The sequence below is a fragment of the Hippoglossus hippoglossus genome, chromosome 23 (genome assembly GCF_009819705.1).
Source record: "Hippoglossus hippoglossus isolate fHipHip1 chromosome 23, fHipHip1.pri, whole genome shotgun sequence".
Classification (NCBI taxonomy): domain Eukaryota; kingdom Metazoa; phylum Chordata; class Actinopteri; order Pleuronectiformes; family Pleuronectidae; genus Hippoglossus; species Hippoglossus hippoglossus.
This window is the reverse complement of record NC_047173.1, coordinates 16,365,892-16,379,970: the sequence shown is the minus strand read 5'-3', so window position 1 is coordinate 16,379,970 and position 14,079 is coordinate 16,365,892.

Genomic DNA, 14,079 nt, shown 5'->3' with positions numbered 1-14,079 from the left:
CACACACACAGAAATATGCTTAACCCCGGCGAGGGAAACAAGAAAAAGGAGCGCTGCAGAGCGCCGGTGCAGTGTGGGGTTGCGTAAGAGGAGAGCAGATGAAAAGCGGGAATGTGTCGCTGTCAACACCCGAACCAAACGAGACAGAGTTTGTTTATCCGAACGCCTCCCGATCACCAGCCGTGAACCAGGAAGCAGCAGGTGCCTCGCTCCAACGGCAGGCCTGTATTGTTGACAGTGGATAAACAGGTTGGGGTTGGGATGGGGTAGTTTGAGAGAAGAGAAGGGGGTTAGTGAGGGCTGGTGTTTTCCCCTAAACATTGGAGAAGGAATTAGCCCTGACTAGTTCAGTGTAAAATTTGAAAGTGTAAGCTGTTTGTTGTTTCCCCCCCCAGTTGGCGTTTATTAGTGTTGTCTTATTGCGGCTCTGCTGAGCAAGCCTGGCCCGCGTTGCCGCCTGGCAGCGGCGACAGCGGGATGAAAAACCCAGTGAGGGGAGATGGCTGGCGTTGGGGGAAGGAGAGTCTCCATTGTGTTCCCATTGTAGCTCTGTTACTCTCTGCTGCCCTGGCTCGCTGTCCCCTTTAAGCAGCACGTCCATGTCAGCAGAAATGAGCTTTTTCCTCTTTCATCCCGTCGCTATTCACTCGGCTGTTTCTTCAGAATTTCTTTAAAAAGGCCTGATCACACGGCCTTAGCACATTAACACATCTGCAGCTTAACCTTGAGAGCTGGGCTATTGTTGCCAAGCGATGAGAGCAGCGGGACAAACAAAAAGTTTGGATTTGTCAAACGCATACATGGGTTCGTTTTGGAACAGTGTTAGCCGTAAATCAACTGGAAAAAAAAAAAGTTGTTTCCTACAAAACTTTGGCTCAACAGTGGGTGCATTGTTTCCTGCGATGTTTCGTCAGAGCAGAGTTCCGCGGAGCACCCCGGCGGTTTCTCCTGTTCTTACTCACGGTGCCAGATGGAGTGGGAGGTTTGCCTCGGGGCAGGTGAGCAAAAGGGGAGATGGAGGTGGGGTGAGACGAAGGGGAGGACTCGGGTGACCAGTTTTTACCTGGGAATGACTCGAGCCCGTCAGGACATGCAAGGGAGGGATCAGCCCGGGGGGAGGAAAGAGAAAGAGAGGGAAGAGGAGGACGGCAAGTGAGTCTTCAGAAAAAGGGAAAACACTTCTCCTCAATCTGTTCTTTCTGTCTTGCTCTCCTTTATCGCATCCATCTCCATCGCTCCGTGAGTCTTCACCTCCTCCCAGACGTAGGGCTCCCTCCCCCCCCTCGATATATCCTCTCCTCTCAGACATATTTCTTTAAATTCCAGGGAGATGAAAATGTTCCTGTAATTGTTGGCCTCTTGAGAAAGAGGACGAAAAAACTCCCACATACCAGGAGAAGTTGGATAAATAGAGTTCGGACAAGCCAGACGGTTTTTAAAAAAGCAGTTTCTTTTTCTTTGCTCTGTCTGGGCCCCCGATGGCGGCTTGTTTGTTATCGTCGTCGTTTTCACACTTGGCCATTAATCAGGTTGTGAGAGTCGAGGTTTGCGACGATATCAGTCAACCGGAGCTAATTCTGACAAACACGACCCATCGGGCTCATTGTCCGGGCCTGTTCTGTGCATGTTCTGTGAGAGCTCAAATCCAGCTGAGCATCAGCCAGTTACACACATTCACACCTTCTACCTCCTGACGTTAGAACGGAAAAAAACCACATCAAAACTTCTACAGGAAGTTTGAAATCAGTCACGGGAAACTTTTTAATGCGTTGTGTCATACGGACGTGTCTTGTCATACGGACGTGTTGCACAAATAACAACAACAAGACAGAGAAGGAACTACGTTTGGAAGTTTCGTTTAATTACAGAAAAATACCCTTTCACACAACACTGCAGTAAAAAAACAGTGGCCTGTAGTTATATAATGCTTTTCTAATCAGGAGCCGGGGATCGAACCGCCGACCTTCCAGGAAATGGACAAACCCTAACCCGTGTAAGGTTTACAAGAAAGGGAGGTAAGAGTTGATCCAAACCTAAAATCCCCAACTACAACATTTCATAACAGAGCGACAGCGAACTCCAGATAATCTTGGATGTGGAGCTGCACCTCCCACCTGGACAGGTCTCAGATTCTAACCTTACTTACTCACCTTTTAAAAACTAAAAAAACGTATAATTATCATGGATGTGACTAAACAAATCCAACAGGTTCAATACAAACAGTTCAGGAAAAACAATTACACAAGTGAACCCTCCCTGTGAACGTGCAGGTGAAGTCGGCATTCCCCTTGTGCCACGTGTGTGTTTCTTTACAGGGAAAACGAACCTACGTGAACTTTACTTCACCCGGACGTCGATGCCTCGCAGCAAGTTTGCGAGGTGAGAAGGGGACGGGGGAGATATTTATGAGTTATTCACACATGTCATGCAGATACTCCACCAGCAGCGCCCCCCTCCCTCTGGTTCACTGAACATATATATATATATATATATGTTCCTCTTCCTCTCTCATTGTTCCTCCTCTGGCTCGTCGCTCAGTCACAGTTTAACTGAACCAGTCAGAGGTTATGCTAATTACAGGGACAGGGCCACTGAAACTCTGGGTGACACCTACACCTCCTTAGTTTCTGATCGTATATACCCCCCCCCCCCTTTTCCTTCCTCCTTCCTACACACGAAACTGAGACTGTATTTCACCCCCTGCTGTAAAAGCCTCAATATTCCTAATAGGAGTGTGATTCATTGATAATAAATCATGATGGAAAGGTGGTAGATTTATATCATTGTCTCCATGCAGGTGTAAATATATATAACGTTTCCAGAGTCTGTGGCTGGTGAGCCTTGAGAACCGGTCGTGTTATCGGCTTCACACTCGGCATTTGTATCGTTAAAGGCGCGAGGAAGTGCCGTGTCGAATTTGGTGCGATTTGGACAAATGATGTGTTCAATATTAATAACTGAACAAACAGCAACTGGGACTCATCAATGAAAGTGACAGCAGTCGTGTTTAAAACCGATTGAGCAGGTCTGGCTTCTCTACACTGAGTCGAGCTTCTGTGAACGAGTTTGAAAGTCGCAGCGTCACCTTTCGACTCCGAGGACACGTGACCTCCTGCTCCCTCGGGCGAGCGGCAGTGGATTCGGCGCGTCTCTCCGTGGAACGCATAACTCACGCTCGGCCTAATGAATCCCTTCGGCGTGTTTGCGGCCTGACTCTGCTCCAGTGAGAGTGCAGGTGGAAGCGCAGCCTGACGGATGGCCCGACACAGTGACAGGACGGACGAGGCCACTTTGAGAACATGTTCGTGTGCTGCTTTCACAACACAAACGAAGATTCACTTTTCTTTTTTTTCTTCCCTCCTGACGCTTTTGTTGTATTTTCCACTCGCTGCCGACTCTGCTGTTGCCAGTTCTCGCCGGTTAACCCCGCGGTGCTCCGGCCTCGCCTCGCAAACACCACTTGTTAAACATATGAGGCTTCTATGACCATAAGAGGACGGTAATGGCCTCTCAAATCAATGTCACCGCCTGTTTAGATTTAATTAGCAGCCTTAGAACAGGTTCTCTGTGTGAGTGCATCCACTTAGAGGCCCCTCATTGGATTTTCACGTTCACAATGGAAAGACTGAAGCGTCAATTCTAGTAATCCTATATCTGCACTTGCTGGCCTGTCCCTCGAGGGCAATGCAATGTAGTGCTCTCTCTCTGTGTGTGTGTGTGTGTTTCATTCATTTGTCATAAAACATATTTGTTGCGTTTAACTGTGCCTCAAGTGTATGCGTGTGTATTTGTGTGTGTGTGTGTGTGTATGTGCGCGTCTGCTCGCACAGCGGTTAGATTGATTGAGCAGTGAATTGCGAGTCCCCTGGGTGTTTTTCGAGCGGCTTGTTGTTTCTGTTTTGTGGCCTCACAATGGCCCTGTGTGAGTCGGGGGGGGGGGGGATTTGTGTGTGTGTGGGTGGGAAGTGTGTGAGTTTTCTGAGCGTAGGTATGTATCTGCGTGAGCGGTGGAGGGTTGGAATGGGAGCGCAGCAGCCTTTACACTGGCCAAGCTCTTGAGCAACGAGGAATCGAAAATACATTTTCTTCAACATCGGGTAATTCCAGTTTGGGAAGAGACTGTTGGAGATGATGCAGCGTGTCAGTCATCACATTGACTTGTTGACAGATTCAGAAACACACTCTGTCATGGATTCCTCACGTATGACTATTTTTGGGCAGGGGACATTCCATCGCAAAAGACAGAGGATTAAACCTCGTCACCAAAACGTCTCCATCCTCCTCCAGGTCCTCTCTGCTTGAGCGGCCCTGTGCGACCACCAGTGGAGGGTTGAGGTGGATGAATGCTGGGATTGTTGCGGGATGGGACAGGTTCCTCTGGAGCACCTGGCCATCTGGACGTTACAACCCCCACAGCCGTAATGGACGCCCCCCCCCCCTCTTCCCCCCTTTAACTCCTGGCTGAAGACCCATAATGGACACCCCTGCCAGCCCCTAAGGGTAGCCCCCATTGGGACTTCAGTTTGGGAGGTGGTGCAACTGGATAATGGGCTTCATTTAAAGCTCCATTCAGGCGGAGGCCGGAGCCGGCTCTGAGGAGCTGTGAGCTGCGGTGGAGGGGGGTCGCCGGGGGTCACGCCGAGCTTCACGCAGCCCCGACCACCGGCCAGCAGCTACCACCGGCTCGTACCATTACCTGCCTTCTGCCACGGTGGTGACAGGTGTAAAGGGGAGGGGCTTGCGGCGCAGGTGTGCGAGCCCCCGATTCGGGCGACCCACGACCGAGGTAGCTGCTAACATGTCCGATTCAAAACCTGAGCAGACGTGATTAAATCTAAGGGCCGCCGCATTGATCGCAACAAGAAAAAAGGTAAAAGTAGCCAAGCCCCGTTATGACCTTACGACTGAAAGACGGGAACACCTGGGAAAGCTGGAGACAGGTGTGTGTGTGTGTGTGTGTGTGTGTGTGTGTCTGTGTGTGTCTGTGTGTGTGTGTGTTGGAGGAAGAAGGGACTCTCTATTCCACGGAGGAATGCTCAACTGTTCATTAACAGAGAGAAGTCATTGGTTATTTTCGCTCTCTTCGCTGCAGGGCTACTCGCAACATTAACATTCTTGATTTCCATTTTAAAACCTTGAAGTCGCGCACACACACACACACACACTCACACACTCACACACACACACACTCACACAGACACACACACACTGCCACCCATGCATACAGATACACACTTGTCCACTCACATCTGAGCGCACACGTGTGCACAGTTCGTGAAAGGTGAGTCACACTTGCTGTACTTCACGGTGAGATGAAGTGAAACGCACGAGCTCGGGGTTTTCTGTGTCAGTTCGAATGCTGGAGTTCAGATATTTAGCCCTCGTTATCTCGTTTCATCCAATATCCTGATGCACCTTTGACACAGCGTGACTTTGAAGTTACAAAATCGACTTTGAATGTTTCAGTCTTCCCAAAAAAATCCGACACCGTCTCGCACTGCTCACATTCCTCCGGTGGTGCAACACACGAGGCAAGATTTGACATGAACAAAAATCGGAGGTTTGAACGTTTGTCTCCGTTGTTCCCCTCGAACACAGACACAGCAAACTTCCTCGTGAGCTTTTTTTGAGTCGTTTCTTTTTTTCTCTGCTGCTGGGGACGAGAGAGAGAAAGGGGGGGGGGGGAGGTAGAGAGTTAGAGCAGCTCGCCGTCCCCCCCGGGGGCCTCTCCATCTCATCACCTCGCCACTTCTTCCCTCGCGGTAACATGTCAGGTGCGATTCAAGGAGTGAGACACAGATATTCCAATTAGCCGGAGCTGCTGCATTACAGTGCGCCGCTCTCGAGTCACGTTGACAGGAGGGCAGCTGGATGGAAGACTACTTTATTTAATGGGGGCCTCGGTTAAGTCGATGGAATGCGGCGCGCTGCAGCCGGCGGTGCAGTCGCAGTCTTTTGGGGAAACCGCTCAGCCTCAGTCACTCGCACATCGGCCCGACGTTTTAAAAAAAAAAATCTCATTATCTTAAGACTTAAATGCAGAAGAGCTGAGCAGTCGAAGGTTAATGTGACGCGCTGTCAGGTCGCACGTGGCCGACTTCACGGGGAAAAGGATCACGGGTGATTTGGAAGGGTTGGGAAAATTTGAAATTGATTTTTTTAAACAGCCAACTTCCGAGTGAGTTAGCATTTAATAAAGTGCTAATAATGTTTGTTGTTGGAATCCTGATCTCTCACAACTTACTCTTGTTTATTTGCAATAAATATTTATTTTAAGTAATCTTTATGGTGGTTTCTGATATATATTATATAAATTGTCAGATTAGTAATTTTGTATTTCGTGCAGAATCAAACATCAGGTTTTCATGCATATAAGGAACAGTGCCAAATATGATAAAAAATAAATGTGATGATAAAAAACCATTTAACTTTCCAATTAGAATTAGAAAGAGTTTTTCCAGACAAGTATTTTGCAGATATATAATAGTTGTGTAAGAAAACAATAGCATTATACAGATGACAGCTGTAAGAGGTGAAATATGAAACAGTTGTCGTTAACTGCTCGTTAAACAAAACTTAAATTCCTCAGTGAGATAAAAGTAAATTCATGCCTGTGTGAGTTCAATCATCAGCCTCTTCTGCAGCTACAGAGAAACTATTAGGCCACTTCCCTCCAAATGTCTTGTATGACATGTTGGCGTGTTTTTAAAAAACGCTTTGATGGTTTCTCCCCCAACACGTTTTGTCGACCTTTTCTGGGGCAAGGTGACGCTATCAGCGTGAGGGATCTTATCAGCTGTGTAATGTGTCATAAGTGGTAATGTAACGGAGATGTGTGTGTGTGTGTGTGTGTGTGTGTTGGTTGCAGATGTGCCAGTCATTTCTGATGCACCCGGCAGCCTGAGGGGGGGGGACAGGGAAGAGGAGATGGGCCGGGTTTGATAAATATGGGAAAGATTCCATCTGCAAACAAGGAAAACGTTAGATTTGTGATTAGACCTGCATGTCTGACGGCTGCTCTCGCTTTGGAGGACTGAGATTCACGAGTCCTGCCGCGTGACGGCTCTTTAAAGGAGCACAGATAGCAACGAGGACGGGATGTTGGTTTTCAGAACCGGTGTTAGTGAGCGGGAGGAGGAGGTGCTGCGCTCGATAAAAGGGAATAAACTGACGTAGCGGCAGATCCTCGCTAAACGACGTGCAAGCGAGTCGCACCGCCTCGCTCACACTCTCCCCCCCCCCCCCCCCCCCGTGTGTGTGTGTGTGTGGGGGGGGAGGAGGGTGTGGGCACGAGGAATGTTTCTCTACTTGCATCAACAGGTTGCTCGGCTCCTCTTCTCTACCTGTCAGACCCGCAGGGCCAGGTCAGAGCTCGTTCTGTGTGAGCCCTGCATGTGTGTGAGTTAATGTTTCCAGTATACACAACTGGAAATGTTGCTTGCTAGTGTGGGACTGTGTTTATGTTTGATCTCTCGTGTGTGTGTGTGTGTGTGTGTGTGTGTGTGTGTGAGAACTCCTCTTTTCAGCAACACATGTTCTCCAACATGCTACAGGTTACACTACACTATTACACACAAGTATGAACCAAAAACTAACTCCTGGCTCCTGAAATAAACCTGTGAATTACCAGCACATGAATCCATTTTGGTTTTTAAAACGCATCACTGTTGCTACGGTTAATTTTCATGCACCTAACAAGGAAACTGTGTAAACGCCGCTGGCCCCGGGGCGACTGTCCAGTATGGACGAGCAGGAACGGAGACGTTGACAACACAAACTGTCAGGAACTTTCCCACCTTGTCATCGGTCCAATAAAAGAAACTCGTGGTCTTTTTTTGTCTCGTGTGGATGCAGCGCAAAAAAAAAAAAGGTCTTGAGAACAGTTGTATTTTTTGATATGTAGGTCAAATAGCGGCATGTGAACAAAGTGGTGAAAAGTTTCACGATATATGAGCTGAATTGTGTCAATAAAAGTAAAGCACAGAAGAAGAAACCGCAAATTTGAAAAGGTGTAACCAAAGTGAAAGAAATGAGCCGTGTAACAGTTTGTCCTCGGGGGTAAAATAATATTGACGGCTTCAGAAAACAACGAGCGGACGAGTAAAGTGGTAAGAAATTGACTTTCTATTTCTGTTTCAGCCGGCCCTGCGTTTCGGAGTGTTTCTCTTTCAGGGATAGTGTGTCGCTCGCTCTATGGAGGGCCTTGTTCCTGGGCCTGTATTGTTTTACCGGATCGCCCATTGTGCTCTCAGACAGAGTGGAGGGAGGGTGGTGGTGGTGGTGGTGGTGGTGTGGAAGAGGAGGAGGTGGGGTGGCCCGGTGCCAGCCATGGCTACACCCGCTGCCAGCCTCCCACCAGAACACACACACACACACACAGACACACACACAAAGCGGAATCGAGAAGCCCTGGAAGCGACTGCCGGCCATGGATGGATCAGAACCACTCAGGCCCAACCAAGGCTCTGTTACACAGGCATGCAGAGGCTCACACGCTCACATGCACACGCACACACACAGTCGCAGTGAGCGTTAACCTGCCAGAGTAAATGCAAGCACTTAGCCATTCACACACACTTGTGAGGCCACGTAAATCTGCAGTTTATAGGACAATACGTAGAAGTAAACAAGTGCAAATATGGACGTGAGCAGCGAAGTGACTTCTCTCCAGCTGCGGTCCCCTCATTAGCTGGACCCGTAATAATAATAATTATAACATTTGGCTCTATTGTTCTTGCTGCCATGGTTGCTGCTGTTATTCTTATAATTATAATCATGATAAAGCTCCCGGTTACGTCAGGACGCTTCTCTCAACGGGCGATGCTTTCATTTCTTCTGGTGACTGAGTTGGTTTAGTCTGGCAGCGTTTTATCCTTTAGCAAAACAAAAAAGAAAAAGAACACGGGGCATTCGTGCAAATATTAAGACAAAACGTTGATAACCGACGCACTGACACGTCCTGGATCCTGGAGCGAGGCCGTGATTTGTAGCTTCTAGAGGGAAACGTCTACTTGTTTCGTTTTCATCCTATGGAAACGGTTCCTGATCTCATTCATGCTGCTGTAAACATCTCGGAGCCTTGTGGTTGGAGAAGGGAGCTCTCTGATTGACACCTTTCACTGGGTGCAGCTCACGTTGTACAGTGACAGAGACGAGACTGTAACGCTGCAGCCAGCAGCTCAGACATAATGACCTAAATATCCTGCAATCAATGACACACAATGCACACGTCAATTCCGATGCATGTATTTGTTGTTGGAGCTGGAAGAAAGTAGGCCAACCTGATATTTGTTTTGAATCGACGATGCTGTAGCTTATCTTAACATGACCGTAAGTATTTAGTTGCCTCGGCCTCACTACACACGGGTCTCTGGATGTGAACCCGGGTTTCTGGTGAGACATCCCAACCACATGCTGGATTATAAAACACAGAGAGATTCCTGAGGGACACGAGGATCCCGAAATAGTCACGGCTTCTAGTTTGATTGACTCCTTCAATCACTGAGGTGTGTGAGGTCTGACTCATCCAATCACACTTGCCAGGTTTCATGAGAATTAATAAAGATATAATGATAGCCCTCCTGCGATTGTAAAATACTCAGACTTGGCAACACTCCAGACAGAATTGCTTCCTCTGACAAATTATCGTTGAATTATAGGCAGCGAATCTGTCTGTCTCCCCTCGTCTCCTGCAAACTCCTTTTTCTTTTCCCAACAGACCGTGACGTGTCCGTCATTGCTCCTTTGACTGTTGTCTCATCATCTCCCCTGAAAAAAGACAGGAGGATTAGATCGTGCAAAAAACTCGAGTTCTCACAAAGTCACAAAGCCTTGTAGCCATCAGCTCCCTCACAGCAACACTTGGCTTCTCGGTGAGGAATCTGCAAACCCACCGTGTGTTCACTTTGTCGTTTATATGCATTTCTCAACCCTCCACGTCTTCTTTTCTTGTCTTGACACGGTGCTTGATTCCTTAAGGACAATGTCAGTCAGTAAAACAGCTTTTTTTTTGTTGTGCTAACGAATCATGTCTGAGGCCCGATTGCATCATTTCCCAGGATGTGAAGCGCTCAGAGGTCAGAGGTTCACCAGCCTTGCTGTAGAAAACCTTGTGTAAGCAGCAGTGAGATCGTTTCCCTTGAAAACAGACCTGCAGGTGACATTCTCGCTTTCTCGTAAATGTTTTTTTTTAAATGATTTTAGTTTTTCTTTGACACCAGAAAATGACTTTAGGAAGAAAGAGACTTTTCCAGAAAGACCATAAAGTCCATTGGCTCACACCTGATAGCAGATGGCTTATGTAAATGCTCTTAAGCCTTCAGCACACAACTGTAGCACTGTTTGGAGAATGCCCTGACTTTACTGGCATTAAGAGAATAAGAGCAAGAACACGTCTTTACCTTTAGGGCTGCGCACGTTACATTCCTGCAGCTGGAGCCTTTGTTTCCTGAAACGATGACATGCCACGTTTAAAACTGCAGCAATGACACAGACGGCAATTTGTCAACTTTATCTTGTGTTTTCGTTCCATTGACAACGTTTGCTTATCTCGCTCTTGCATCTCCCCCCGCGTCTCCTTCGGTGGCAAGCTGCAGCCGCGGTGAAGGCATCTGTTGAGTAACGCCTCAGAACGGAGTGAATGCTTTCTGAGTGGGACAATAAACATGTGAAACGCTTGCACATTAAGGGACGTCTAAATCTGCGCTCGGGGGCAATGAGGATGAGCGAGTAGCTTGGCAGACTCTTCCCGTGTCTCGTCTTCCTCCCGTCTTCCTTCACCCCCTCTGCTTCCTCCACAGCACGGGCACCAGAGGAGCCGAGAACAAAACCCTCCTGTTTACAAGAGAGAGAGACGGAAGGAGGCTGTTGGATCACAGTAGAAAAGTTTGTAGGGTTGTCAGTTGTGCGTGGGATGACACGTGTTGTCTTGTGTAAACGATACGTCTGGAGACGATTTCCATTCACGTCTTTGTTCTCAGAGACACGTGTCCTCTGTGATTACACCGTCACGTCCTGCAGCTTCTTATGAGTCATCTCATCTCAGCTCGCCAGGGTCAATCGTTCACAAGGTCATACGCTTCAAGCTCCTCCCTGATCGCGAGTGACCATCTGAAGGAGGAGGAGCACGAAGATGATCCACACTCTAATCTAATCTAATCTAATGGAAACAAATCTATTGTTTCTGCTGAGACGACACAATATTAAACGTCATAAATCAGCATAAAGTTTTATAAATATCAACATATTCCTCCGAGGAGCTGAAACCTGGAGGATTCCTCTTGGTCTGTGTATCAGTGACAGTTTTGCTGTTTAGCAGTTTTTGGTGGATTTACTGTATCTTAATTTTAACACATTACATTCTGTCAAACTCTCACATGGTCATTAACAAACCAAAGTGGTCAAGTTAATATACACCTGCAAACACACACACACACACACTCTCTCTCTCTCTCACACACACACACACACACACTCTCTCTCACACACACACACACTCTCTCTCTCTCACACACACACACACACTGTTCTTGGCAGTCTCTCCCCCTGATGCCAGAATGGCTAATTGCAGGTGTGGCTGTTTAAGTGATTGTGTCTTTGTGCACGAGGGCTCAGGTGGATACTTAAGTGCTCTTGTTGCCTTTCACTCATACTCGGTGGTAATCCTGCAGACACTGTTGCTCAGCTACTGTCAAACACACCTCAGGCTTCCCTCCCTCTCTCTCTCTCTCTCTCGCTCCTCCGGTTTGTGTGTATATGCAACTGTTTCATTTCCAAGTCTGCAGACCGGCCGACTTTCTGAAAAGCCTCCGCTCGTCTCTGTCATGAGGGGAACGTGGCCCCCGTCCAGCCGGGGAATCGAACCCTGGTAAAAAGCCACTGAGATGATAAGTGGATGGTCAATCTCCAGGGAATCGTTCGACTAATTTCATAAAGCAGGGGTTTTGCCAAATATTTGCAGCTTCTGTTTTCATTTCATAGTTATTATGAAGCAACTTAATGTCGGGAAAGTACCGGCCTGCAGTTTTAATGATGAATGTCAGATGTTGCATGAGAACTTTTTTACTTCAAGGCAAAGCAGTAGATTAACTTAACTTAATTCTCCAGGAGCAGCAGGAACAGGTTTTACATTTTAAGATGTAAACGTTGCTTCCACTGAGTGAATCTGATGTTCGGCTGAAGTCACACAACTTCTCAACTAAGAAATCGGTCAACAAAAACACAATATATTCACAGTCCAGCGTTTATCTGAATTCATCAACACACTCGAGTGTCAGCTCTTCTCTCTTCGCCTGCTTGAAATCAGTTTCTTCATCTTTTAAACTATTTTTAGATCCAGCTTCTTAGTTTCCTTTTCAAGAATCTTGATCGGTGTTTTGCAGAATTGGACGATTTTCCACTCAAGTTATTTGAGAGGATCAAATGTGCGCAGGTCGAGATGATTTTCGTTAGTTCGTGTATCGTTTGGCCAGTTTCAACAAAAAAGTTAAGACTTTATTGCAATAAAACAAATCCTCCTCTCCTCCCGTGATTGAGTTTGGCTCGACACTGTAAAACTAGACTGTCACTCAGCCGAGCGCATACCTCCGCCGACGGTTCGCTTATGAAACCACTTTCAAATTCACTGGATATTAATTTGGATCTGCACCAAATTGCAATAACTCATAAATATCAGTCCCTTAAACATGTCGAATCAGGATCCATGAAAAAAAACGTTCTTTCTCACGATGTTCGAGGAGTTCTTCCTGATCCATTCTTCATCCCTTAACCAACAGACACGCAGACGAAAACATGATGCGGGTAAAAAATGACCTTTCTGACGATTTGGCGAATTCTCTGAGCTTTTCTTTCGGTCAAATCTGGTGAAACTGATCTCGATGACCCGACCTGACTCCCCGTCCTCCTGTGTGTGTGTGTGTGTGTGTGGTGGTGGTGGTGGTGGGGGGGGGGTTTGTGAACCCGTCTTCCTAATCGCTAGCAGCTCCCACATCAAACACGCCGTCTCTCCTCCAGTTAACACAGATGGAAAAGATGACGCTTGATCCACGAATCAGTCGGCATCAATCCGCTCTTCATCACTTCTTAACCGAAAGGAGCCGCGGTGTCGGCTTCCATAAACAATACCTCACGGCGAGGAATCACGTCCACGCTGTAACACGGCCCAGTCACACAAGCCTCGGCCAGCTCCAGTAATATGGATCATTCCTTTATTCCCCTCAATATAATTTATTAACGAGGCCAAACGAGATGAGGCCTCGGCCTGTGTGTGATGGAGAGGAGAGAGAAAGGTCTCCTCTCAGGTGACTACGTGTTTATTCTGACTAATCTCAAATTTTTTTTTAACCATTGTGGAGCGAGTCTTTGTGTCTTTCTTAAAAAAAAAGAAAAAAGAAAAAGGCTACTCAATGTAAATGAATAGGGGATCAGGGTTAACCCCTCTAGGGAATGAGAGAGAGAGTGTGTGTTTGTGTGTGTGTGTGTGTGTGTGTGTGTGTGTGTGTGTGTGTGTGTGTCTGTGTGTCTGTGTGTGTGTGTGTGTGTGTGTGTGTGTGAATCTAGTTCAGCCATCTTAATCCAGCACCCAGACTCTTGGCTCCTTGGCTCATCAAAGTGAGAGGCCAGCAGTAGCCAGCCCAGATTTAATCTCTGTGTGTTTGTTTGTATGAGAGAGAGAGAGAGAGAGAGTGTGTGTGTGTGTGTGTGTGTGTGTGTGTGTGTGTGTGTGTGTGTGTGAGGAGGAGGAGGGGAGGGGGGGCGGTGCATTGTGGCCCCTTCATACGCTCAAGGGCTTTTCGGTGTGTGTGATAGCGGAGCTGAGCTAACGTTAGCATCATTTCTATCTTTCGGTCAACAGCGAATCCGAGAGCGAGAGAGAGAGAGAGCGAGAGATCCATTGTTGCATTCGCACGCGCCCGTGCAGCGGGTACGGGCGGCGTGATGGCGTGGAGCGCTGTCAGCTGCAGATAAAACCCACGCAGGCGTGAGTTTGCACATCTCGCCGAGAGCAAACACGCCGAGGTTTGAGTCGGATAAGAGGCGGAGAGTTTGTTTTTCTCTGAGTGGAACCGGCAGAGATGCTGC